This window comes from Ambystoma mexicanum, chromosome 10 (genome assembly GCF_040938575.1).
Source record: "Ambystoma mexicanum isolate Mex_15411 chromosome 10, UKY_AmexF1_1, whole genome shotgun sequence".
NCBI classification, from domain to species: domain Eukaryota; kingdom Metazoa; phylum Chordata; class Amphibia; order Caudata; family Ambystomatidae; genus Ambystoma; species Ambystoma mexicanum.
The window spans coordinates 1,363,358,055-1,363,370,748 of NC_090932.1; positions in this window are offsets into that span (position 1 = coordinate 1,363,358,055).

Consider the following 12,694-nt stretch of genomic DNA (forward strand, 5'->3'; position numbering starts at 1 on the left):
GGGTGAGTGGCAGCCTGGCTGAAATGAATGGGAGAAAACTGTTTAAAAGCGAACCTCTTGAACTGAAAGGTAGAGTCGACCACTGGAATGAAAGAACCAAAGACAAGCTGGAAGAGGACGGCTGCTGCAACTACTGGACTGTTGGTTTGCCCGGTGGAGCCCTGCTGCAGGTCCGAATTGCCAAGTTCACCTCGACAGAGAAGCCCTTCAAGGACGACTTTTTCCTTTGAGTTGGTAGGACCAATCAACTCGTAAGCCACCTGGACACCATTCTCTGAGCTTGTTGTATTTTCCTCAAAGTGCTGCAGGAAACCGAATTACCAAGGAGAAGGACACCAGCTTGTGTGCTTTAAGACAGCTACCGGAATCGAAGATTTGCCAGTCTTCCAGCTTTGTGACCAGTCCCTGTGCAGTGCAGGAGTCCCCCGACATCCTCCCTCTTGTCCCCATGACTGAGGATCAGGAACAGCGAGATCTGCAGTAACTGCCAGGAACAGAAGTCTTCAGCTGCATCTTTTTCTTCAATATAAGGTACTGTGAAAACCAGACCGAGAGAACTTACCTCTCACTGCGAAAGTGCATACAACTTTGGCAAACTGCAGGCCTAGTCAGCTTGTGACCTGATATATGAACCTTTCATCCGTGAACTACTTCCGAGAACCGTGGCAAAGACTTTTCCGTTTAAATATCAGAACCGTTTTTACCTATGCAAGACACTAGCCCATTGACTTTGGCCTACCTATTGCATTGAATCAACTCCTCTGGTGAACTCAAACTATTTGCACTGTTTAAGAGTAACTCTGATATTCGTTTTATTAACTTATGCCTTTTTGCTCCTACTTCAACTGCTCTGAATGCCATTTTGTTCCTCCTTCAAAGTAGTGTAAATGTTTCAGAACCGGTTAGTGGGAAGCATTGTAGTATATTTTTGTGTGATATTGATTGCCTCCTTTTAGTGAAGGTTTTCTAGTTGACTGTGTAAATGAATTAAAAACTGTTTTACCAAGAAACCTTGAGTTTACGTGTCTATCTGAATATTTGTGATTGTAGACCTCTGTGTAACATCCTTACAAGGTTCCATTCCCTCTTGAGAAAAGCCTGGCTGCTCAGCTCGCTACCAAAAACTGTGTGGTACAGACTTATACCAAAGGTTGGTTTTGCTTACACCTGTAGTACTAGTTGTGTGTAGTGGTCCCAAAGGGTACTGCTTACAAACCTTGCCTAACAGTCCCATATACTGATTGGTCAGGGTGCATCAGGTCCTGTTTATAAGTTTCGATTTCCATGGTGAGGCTCTCACACCTGTGTCTCTCTTTTTGTATTTGCTGTTGTTAGTCAGCGAGCTGGCCTTTTAATTCTGATACTTAGGCCTGATTATTCTCATGCACACTGCTCTGATCTACCAACCGATCCTTTGTTTGAGGCACCTCATGCTGAAGTGATGTATTCTCCCTCTGTGAGCCTTGTATGCTGTGTAAATATAAAAGGCGCCTTTCCTTCAGGAGACACATCTCTTTCTCCTGCTCATCCCTACAATTTTCTGACTTTAATAGTTCATCTTCTATTTGCCTCACTATCTGTACTAGCTCATTCCTTTCTTCTCTAATTCTGTTTTGTTCCTGAGAACCTCACTGTCCCTTGTCTACCTCAATTCCCAACTGATTTATCATCTGTAATAGGACGCTGTTATCCTGATTCAAGAGGTCTTTTTCCTGAGCCAGCTGCGTCCTCTGTTGTTTCAGAATATGTACCTGCTGATGTATCTGGTCAAAGTCGTTTTGTGAATCAGCCCCTTTCATAATTAACTGACTTTTTCCATTTTTCAACTGCTTTATTGCGATTGAAAAGCCATAATGTCATCCAAAATGACTCTATTATGAGCAGCCTGGTCATATAGCTTGTGTTTTAGTGTGCTCAGAATTTCTGCACACTCTTGCTGCAGTGTTTTCAGCTCATCTTTCAGTTGTTGAACCCGATCCTGGGTTTGTGACAGGTCTCCAGCCTGATTCATCCTACTAATCTCACTATTTTGGAAACACTCTTCTACTAACAGCAAATGAAAATATAACTGAGCAGTAAGCTGAGCCATTTACGAGCACTTGTGGTCATATGGAATGCCTCAAGTGCTTTGTGCAATATTCCGCCTTCAAGCCAAATATCTCTCGCACAATTCTGGTTTGCCAGTTTCCTGCATCATCTTCAACCCATTCTCCTTTAAGAAATAATGTAGTTAGGAGATGCTCCCTGGCTTCCCCAATTTGTACAGTAGTTATTTTCAAAATTGTCTTTTTGCACGTTAGTAAAATTTTCTTTATGCAGGGGCAAAATCACCCTCTTCCTGCATGATTTCCTCACACAAATAAATTCTTTCACAATCCCAATTTTTTACCTGTACACATCCTGGAACTCAGGGTTCAAGACCTCACGGCACTTTAGCAAAACAAGGATGGCTTTCCCTCCACCTTAATGCAATTGAATCAAAATGAACACACAATGTGTCATTGGTCAGGAATAGGCAGCTAAATCCCAGCCTGACCCCCAATTTGTAACAGTTTATTGAGAAGCTACACTCAATACAGGTATTTCCTTCCTTCCCCACTCAAGGTGTGACTCAACAAACTGTTTAACAGATTATTTTCTTCAGCCCTACTTCAGACGCATATCATGCCCCTTGGATCCCTCTCCCTGAGCTAACAATGAGCCAAGAAATAGGGCGGTGCATGGGAAATATATTGCTATTTATTTAAATATAAAGTAATAGAAATTAGCACGAAAATGTCAAACACCACTTTATCCGTGGCACAACACAATCAGCTTCCTCAGCATAAATATATCACCAAAGTGAATTGAAAAGAACACAATCACAATTCTTCACTTGCTACAAATTTCATAATTACACAAAAACAATTACCATTAAGTGTTGTGCGATTTTGATTTTCCTGCAGGCTTAAGAGGTTAGCAGTAGGATTTCAAGAAATAAACACGGGGTGATTTAGCTGTATGTTTTTCATACCCTCAAAAAGCCCTTGCAGGACAAGGGTGCATTGTTGAGCGATGCAGGTGTGCAGGAGATGCTGCCTGATTATCCATAGCACGCTTTGCTAAGTCCATGCTTCCATGCCTATAAGAACCAAGGTACAGACCTTCTGTGGGAAAGCCCTCATAGGACAAGGCCGCAGTGTTGAACAATGCAGGTGTGCAGGAGATGCTGCCCAATTATACATAGAACACTTTTCTATGCCCATGCTGCTGTGCCTCTAAGTACCGAGGTGCAGAGCTTCTGAGGTGAAGCCTTTGCAGGACAAGGTCACAGAGTTGAGAGATGCAGGTGTGCAGGAGATGCTACCCGATTTTACGTAGCACACTTCCCTACATCCAAGCTTCTGATCCTACAAGAACCAAGATATGGACCCTCTGCAGCAAAGCATTTGCAGGACAAAGCTGCAGTGTTGAGCGATGCAGATGTGCAGGGTATGCTGCAACCACTCCTTCACCACTGGAGCCTTCCTTTCCCCCATGAAGCACTCCCTTGTTCAGCTTCTTCTTATGAAACCCTCTGCCGACCCATCCTGACCGGCTAACTATCTCCCAATCTCCATCACGCTGGCCATCTCACAGCTCAATGTTCACACTGAATCTGTTTGTTGTATCCATGATCATCAGTCTGGCTTCAGAGCTGTCAGAAGCACAGAAACTGCTCTCCTGAACATCTGTGAAGACCTGTTCTCCAACCTTGATTCCAACACACCTGTGTCCTCATCTTACTTGATCTCTCTTCTGCCTTTGACACGGTCAAACATGCCATCCTGCTTAACCGTCTCTGTGATATCCTCGGGATCACCGGTCAGGTCCTGACGTTGCTGACTTCAATCTTCTCTGATCGACCATCCCAGGTTCAACCTTGGTCCTTCCTCTCCTCTAACTATATCTCTACCTGTGGTATTCCCCAGGAGCTTATTTTCAGGCTACCTTCAGCCACCTCTTTCCCTCTCTCATCTGACTGTCTGTCCGCCATCCAGGAGTGGTGTGCTGCCAATGATCTCTGTCTTAATGCCAGCAAGACTGAGATTCTCCTCATTGGCACACCCGCTCCCTCCTTTCGTGTCACTCTCTGGCCGGCCTCTCTTGGCCCTCTTCCTGCTCCCACCTGTGAGGCTAAAAACATTGAGCTCATCTTCGACTCCATCCACTCCTTCTCTCCTCACATCTCTGACATCTATAAGAAGTCAAACCATAAGCTGTACCCCCTCAGAGGTATTCTTCCTTTCGCCACTTTCCCCCAGAAGCTCATTTTCTCCAGAGCCCTGGTCCTCTCTAAGCTGGACTACTGCAACAACCTCTTTCTAAATCTTCCTGCATCTACTCTCTGACCTGCACTCTTCTTTTAGATGCACTTCTCCATCCCCTCTACCCCTGTACTTCTCCCCTCCCACTTCCCTGCACTTGCATGATCTGAATGACACAGGGCCTAATAAGATTGTTGTTTTGTCCTCCCTTTGTTTCCCCCTCCTTGTCTTGTCGTGCATAGAAACACTTCTGTACAGGCACATTATAAATGCCATATCATATCATTTATCATACCCCCACCCCTACTTTGGTCTGTGTTGGGGATGTCGGACAGAAAAATAGGAATGATTTGGGGAATTTTGGATTTCAGACCCCCTCAACTCAAAGGCCTTTGTTGGGGAAGTCGGACAGAAAGGTTGGACTGATTTAAGAACAAAGACACCCCTCTTCTTTAAAGAAGGATGGGTCAGCAGGACAAAAGGGATTACTCAATTAAATGATAGGCTACAGTTTTCAGCACACACTGGGAAGTGAGTGTTGTTATTTTGAATTTTAACAACATGCACCCCATAGTGGGCTCTGCCAAATGGGGAATTAATTAAATTAATATTATAGTCCCTCCATCCCGCCCACTATAAAGAGAAAGGATTCAAGGCAAGCAGACTCCCCTACCTTTTGGTTTCTCAGTGCTCATTTCTACGTACATAGAAAGTCTCTGTTTAAGGTTCAGGAAAGCCAGCTGCATCTCAGGACACTCTGGAAAGATAGCGCAGGGGTCTGGTCACTCCACTCTCAAAGATGGCCTCCCACTCTCCACCATAGGACCCAGTCAGATTTGAGCTCTTCCTAGAAGTAAACAGCTCCACCCAGATGCACTCTCAGCAATCTCCTCTGGTGTTTCCTTACAGCTGTCAGATAGTAAGTTTCAGCCGCCTCCCTGACAGTATGTCTCTAGTGTATCTGTTCTTTTCTATCAGTGCAGTCTCCTTATATAGCAGCGATGACACCACCAATTTACAATATTGGGGAAGTACCCTGCAATAATTCCCACAACTAGGATTGGACAGTTGCACTTCTCTCTCATCCCAAAACCAGCCTCCAATTCACATTTGTAATCACCATTTGTTATGCATCACAACTTCAGAATTGTACTTGCAACTGCCAAAATAAACATATTTTCTGATTCAGGCTAATCAGGGAGTATTTGATTAGCCGATCACCAAGTCCGTACCATGTAGCAAGGCCATGTGGCACATTTCTGCCATTTCTATAAAAAGCATAACAGTTATGAATATGTACGTTATTACCCATATCCCTAATATTATTCTCCCCCCGCGCACCAACTCTCACATTTGGAACATGTTCAGAACAGCCAGAAACCTAGTTTAACTGACCATTACAGTTCCCTGAGTCACTGGTGGATGAATTTTAAATCTCCAATATCTCCTGTAAATTACATAAAAATGGTACATAGATGAAATTCAAACACCTTCTGATTACTGAGAAAAAGGCCTAAATGATAATAGTCCTTTTAAATTAGATCCTTGTTTTTTTAGGAGAGAGATGTCCATTTTGAAAATAGAAGGAAAACAAGCGGAGTCAATGGACAGGTTGAAGAAGTCAGTGAGCCCTCTAAAGGGGTAATAGGCTTGGCTAGATAAAGAGCAAGATTGTCTGATGTGGAACAAGAGGGGTTTGCCTTCATCAGTATAGATAGGACATCTTCAGTATTAGTGTAACTAAAGTGGGAGATAGAGTTAGAGGATGATATCAGAGTAAGCAGAGTTTAACAATTAGGAGAATGGCATGTGAGGAAAGTCAGGAGACTGTGTCTAATTTTGGAAATGTTTGCGGCAAAGTATTCCGCTAGTTCATTTTCTGTGAGAGTGGATGTGATAGTCATAGGTTTAGGATGAGTTAAGAGTGGATTTAGAGTGTTGTGTAGCTGGTGAGGATGTTTGGAGTGAGAGTTGATGAGGGTGCAATAGAATTCTCTTCTTGCTCTATCAATAGAGGACTTGAAAGAGTTAAGAGCAGATAGGTGGAATTGCAGGTCATCATGCAAGTGGGTACACAATCATTTCCACAGCTGTAGCTGCATATCTGTGTGGTGACTGCATATGAATGGGGTGACCCAGGGTTGAGGAGGCTGGGACTTGTGGGGTGAAAGTTAACACAAGGAAGTGAGAGCAGAGTAAGTCATATAATATGCAGTGGAAACGGGGGAAGGCACTGATAGTGAAGAGGCATCAAGTTTGACATAGGAGTGTCAGAACTGTGTGTAGGTGTGAGAGAAAGGGAGGAATGGCAAAAGGTCTACATTTCCTTTTAGTAATTTGTGAGTCAAGCGGTGAGCAGAAGTCAGGAGGTGGACAGGAGATAGTGGAGGAAACAATGGAGTGATAAGGTATGGATTGTATGATAATAGTATTAGAGGCTGAGAGAGAGAGATTAATAAGGGATCCAAAAAGTTACTGCCAGTTTGGGTTGGTTGGTTATAGATAGAGTGAATATGTTGGTCACTAGGAAAAGACTGAAGTTCAATTTTCTGAGAAGTGTTGGGAGAGCGAAGGTTAAATATGCCTTATAGAATTAGGTGATTTTTAGTGGGAACAGAATCAAGGAGTTGCCCAAGTTCATCAAATGTATTGGGTAAGGTTACCTGTTAATTTTGGTGAGTGAAATAGGAATAAGGAGGTGATCTTATTAGTAGCTTTATAATCTTAATGTGTTATTGTTTAGGCCGGTCATGGGCAACCGTGAGGGATGTGAATGTGTTGAGTAAGGTGGTGAGAGATTTTACAAGAGGGTCAGTTAGTTAAGGAGAATAGACAAACAGGCGAATGAGTAGTGCGGAAGAATTAGAATGTTGTGATGTCTTCAAGAATGAGCTAGGTATGCACCTGCAAGGATAGTGGGTATGTGGTCAGTTGAATGATGATGGCAACAATCATTCAATTCTGCTTAGGTTCAGTGGAGCCTGACCAGAGTGAGCCCAATTTTGATAGGGTTGTTGATAGGCAATATATATGTTTCGGCTAAATATAATAATTAAAAAAAAATATGAACAATTTTGGGATGAGGTTGTGGCAAGTAGGCAGATAGTTGGAAGGTTATAAGACAAGTGGTGAAATTAGTGATCAGTCAGGTTTTTAGCTGTCTCGTTTAACCTTTTCTGTTCTCTTCTGTATTCAAGTGCTTTGTCAGGGAGTTTCAGATGTTGGTTACTATAATGGAGAAAGAGAAACTGGCATGCCATTTCCAGTTGAAGAGTGGTAACATTACTAATGTGTTGTTTTTGGATTGGAGTGTTCTTGATGGTGCATATTGTGAGCATTTCCTCTGGATTGCTTCCAGGTCTTTGCTATTGCATGTGCAGTTAGCATGCCTAGAGTTTTGTAGTGAATTCTCTTTTTGACTGGTTGTCAGTGAAGTTTGTGGAGTGCTGGAATGTTGTGATCATATCTTTTTAGTTTTATGAATAATCTGACTGCCACATATTGGACGTTTTGTGCTCATTGAGCAAATAGTGTGTGAGTAAAGGCTCATGGCATAGTTGAGTTTAGATAGTACCATGAGATACCTGTGGTTAGAGTTGGGTAGGGCATGATGCGACGTTAGGTGAGAACGATATTGGGCAGGAGGCTTTGGAGGTGCACTAGATGGAAGAGGAGTGGTCAGAAAAAAAGGTGGACATCCAGAAAGAGAGCAGAAAGGTAGAAAAGGATGACAAAGGAGAAAAGGTGATATTGTTGGACTGAGGTAGGAGCGATTGAGCGGGTGAAAGCACTCTCAGAAGGGTGTTTAGGCCGGATTACAGATTGGAGTGTGTTTTAAAAGTTGTAAAAAATGATACAAGTATATTCAGATTTATGACCTTTATTTAAAGTGTCAAGATGGTTGTGGTGTGTTATAGTATCCCCTGAAATTTCAAAAGCACTGTTTATGCTATTCTTTGCTGGGTTAGTCCAGAGAGTACTTTCTAGTTGCTTAACTTGTGCCTTCTGTTCAGTGTCCTTGTATTTTGGACTGGTGCCTGTACCCTTTCAATCTGTGCCACCTCTGGGCATTTACTCTGTCTTTGTTCTGCTCCTCTGCCTTTTATTTCTCTTATCAGGGTGTTAGCCCTTTCCTGCTGTGCTGTCCCCTTGGCCACAGCCTTCATCTTCACCTTCTCACCTCTCTATTGTTTCTAGGTCAAAAGCCTTCCCATGTGCTTGCTTTGCCCTTTACTCGACTAGGTATATAGCCAGGTCTCTATTCACCCACCCTATGGACTCTGGTTTAATGTGCTTCCTTTTGTATGTTTTTGGTGTCCAGTTGCAGTCCCCTCTGTTATGCAGGTTTAACATGCATCTTCTCTTACCCATGTATTACAATCATCCTCTCTCCACCAAGGTTAATATTCACCACTCCACTCCAGGTCTTACCATCTACCCATACATCTCCCTCTCCTCTCTGGATCTTGCAATCTGCCTTTTCCCTCAAGGTCTCACCACCAGCTCTGCATTTTTCCTTTATTCTTAGCATCTTGAAATCTGCCCTTGCACTCCAGGCCTCAGTACCAGTCCAGCATTGTTCCTCTCCTCTATGGGTCTTACAATCCATCTGTCAACTCCAAGTCTTAAACGCAGCCAGCAATTGTCCTCGCTCTTTTGGGACGTTCAATATGGCCTTCCACTCCAGGTCTTATAACCATCCCAGCAGTTTTCCTCTCATCCCTGGAACTTATAATCTGGTCTTCCACTCCACTCTGGACTTGCAGCCAGCCCAGCAACATGGTTTTTTGCTCCAGCGGTTGTCTTTCCTTTTAACTCACCTTCTCTGTTATACTAAACTCCCTTCCCCTCTTGTCAAGAAAACTGGTCCTTATATAGTGCTTGGACCGACTAGTTTCCTGCTGATTGACCAGAGGAGTCACATGATCGCTCCATGGCAGGGATGCTTTGTAGTGTTGAGTTCAAGGGGGAAGTCTTTAAATGGGGAAGCCATCATCTTGGATCCCACTTTAGTCTGTGATTTCTGTGGATAACGGTGCTGCTGTTGGCCTGACCCATCAACCCCTTGGCACAGCTGTAATGAATCCCTGTACCAAGGGAAATAGGATGCTAAAGCACCGGATCCGCAGACTGGGGAAACATCTAGGTGGGCCAACCTTGTGGTGAAGAGCACCGTGGACAATAGTGCCGCTGTTGGGCACCCTTCACCACTGCTGCAACATAGGATGCTGAGGCACCGGAGCTGCAGACTTGTGAAAAATAAAGGCATGTCATCCCTACGGCAACGCTCGTCATGGACAAGGGTGCCACTGTTGGCCTGGCAAATCACCCCTTGCAGCCACTGCCACCATGCCCTCCCCCCAGGGGACATAGGATGCTGAAGCACCGGAGCCACATAATGGTGAACAATCTAGGCGGGCCACCATTTTAGTGAAGCCCACTGTGGACAAGAGCACTGAGACTGGACTGTTTGGGCTTCTGGGGCATGTGTGCACTCTCTCTGACTAAGAAATCCCAGCTAGCCCTATCAACATTGCATTGTGCCCAGACCTGTTTTTTTTTTTAATCAAGAACCCAAGGTACGACCCCAAAGCCCCAATGCCTTTTTGTGACATGGAGACAGTTTCTACTGCAGAGAATAGCTCTATGTACAATGGCTGCATATGGGCTGTGGGTCGGACTATGCCTGCCCCTTAGGTTAATCAGGCATTCCTCAAAGTCAGACCATTCTACCAGAAATTGTACTACTTATCAATTTTATTCGCCTACGCATTATGGCGATAATCTGTAAATAACCCCTTGTATTCTCCTCCCAAGACCCCAAAAAGAAACAAGATGCTCCATTGGTATGATTGGAAGAGGGAAATAATCTTGCAAGATATCGAAATTCTATTGAAAGATCTTGACCATAAGATGATTAATTTCTGCTGCCACCAGGGAACGGGAAAAGGTGAAGAGAACACGGACTCTCTGAGTAAACCTCTATCGGTAACCGAGAAATATCTTCAACCAAAGGCTGTCTGTTTTGTGTGGTGTGTTTGGCCTAATATAGACCTTTCACCAACTAAACGCAAATGAAAGAAAAAAAAAAACAATTAAACTAACAGTTAAGAACATAAAAAATAGTGTAATTAACACAGTTACAATTCCACTTAAATGACGATTTCACTCATATGAAACCTCCAACCCCATCTAAAAGGCAAAAAGAGACCCAGTTGTAATCGTGTGTCCCCAATTGATTAATCTCTAAAACTCTCAACAAATATTCAAATACATGTTTAAACAATTATAAAATTACATAGGTGCTTCGTTTAACTGTAGATTGAAGGCCTCAATAACAGACTCTGGCTTTGTGGTCTCAAGGCCTGTCTGGTGTAAGACTTTTTTCGCCTCTAAAAACGTAATCAGAGCTACGACCATAGATGCTCTCTCGCCACATCTAAAAATCGACCACCATTCATTTAATATAGCAGTTCTTGATTCTTCAAAGAAACTCCCCAAATATAGGCCCTCATTCCGAGGTTGGTGCTAGTCATGGCGCTATTAGCGCCATGACTAGCACCAATACTGGTACTGCCACCGACTTGGTGGTATGGGGACTTACCGGTCTATTCCGACCTTTGCGGGACCGGTAAATCCCCATTTGAAAAGCCATTCCCCATTCCCAGGTATCCCTTTGCGGGTCCCCTCCATAATGCCTGGTAAAAACAAAGGGACCTCAGAATAGGGCGCAAAGGGATTACAGACACCGGTGTCATTACCGGTGCCCGGTATCCCTTTGCACCCAGGTCGTAATGACCCCAATAGTGTTTTTTTTCTCATTCCAGTGCAAGATAAGATAAGGTGATGCAGTGACTCTCTAATGTTGCTTTTACTACAGAAGCTGCACAAACTATCTGTGCCATTCCATTGTCTCCTTGCAATCAAAACTTCCTTTGGGGGGAACAGGTTGTGGCGGAATTGTAAACACTGCTGCCTATAAAAGTTACATGGGAATTAAGACAACATATTGTACGAGCAACACTCTACTGGAAGACCTTGATCTAACTTAAATTCTGATTTTTCATCTATTGTCTTGATCCAATCTTTCCTCCATAATTTAGTTTTTAGTGACGTGGGATTTACAAGTAACATTTTCTCAAGTGTGCCTTTATTCAATATTATGGCACACCACGTTTTTCTCACTATTAGGTCACTATGTTTGTCCATCCACTGCTTCCTCCTCCTCCTCTCTCATCCCTGACTGTCTGACAGCTATTCAGGCTTGGTGTGCTGCCAATGATCTATGCTTTAGTTCCAGTAAGACTGAGATCCTTCTCATTGGGAACCATAGCTCCCTCCTTTCTTTTTACCCTCTGGCTGCCCTCAATGGGCCACCTACCCTCACCCTCTTGTGAGGCAAAAATCCTTGTGTCATCTTTGACTCCTCTCTTTCCTTCTCTCCTCACATCACGGTCCTTGCCAGGAAGGTTCACTATCAGCTGCACCACTTCAGAGGCATTCTCCCTTTACTCACCTTTCCCCAGAAACTCAATGTCTCCAGAGCTCAGGTCCGCCCTAGGCTAGACTAATTCAACAGCCTATTCCTCACTCTTCCTTTATCCTCCCTTCATCACCTTCAACTAATCCAGAATAGGACTGCAATAGTTATCCTTGGCCTCAAGCCCAGGGGCTGCATCTCTCTAGCCCTAAAATCTCTCCAATGGCTCCAGGTTGCTGCTAGGATCAAATTGAAGACCCTCTGCATCACCCACAAGGCGTTCTGTGGCCTGGGACCCTGCTACATCCAACTATCTCTCCCTAAATACCTCCCTGCTAGAGCCCTCTTGTCTTCTAACTCCTACTCTCTGCATATCAGACACTTCTCAGACACTTCTCTAAGCAGAGAGTGGGGGTAGATCTCTCTCCTCCTTAGGAGCCTCCCTCTGTAATCGTCTCCCTGCCCCCAGATGTCCTTACGTTTCGGAAGCTCCTCAAGACCCTCCTTTTCTCTTCTCCCTTCCCTCTCCCCCTCCCCTGCTAACGCCCCATTTGTCTCAGTGACTGGCTGCCTGACCGCCCTCTGAGTTCTACAGGTCACCAGGCCCCCCTGCCCAGCCCTCCCCTTCCTCGCACTTAGCATGTGGACTCTCACCCCCTGCACCTGATGCAATCTCTGGTACTCGCCCTCGTGGCCTCCCCTTAGCACTTGCCTAGACCAGTGGCCCTCCTCCCCTCCACCCCCCTTTCACTTGCACTCTCTCCTCTTTTCCTGCAATCCCCTTCCCATCCTAGCACTTTGCATTTAGCACAAACTGCACTCTCCTGCCCCTCCCCCTTGCACTTCGTCTTTACTGCACAATCTGAATGTCACAGGGCATAGTAGGACCATTATTGTTTTCTTTCTCCCTTGTTCCCCTCCACCTATT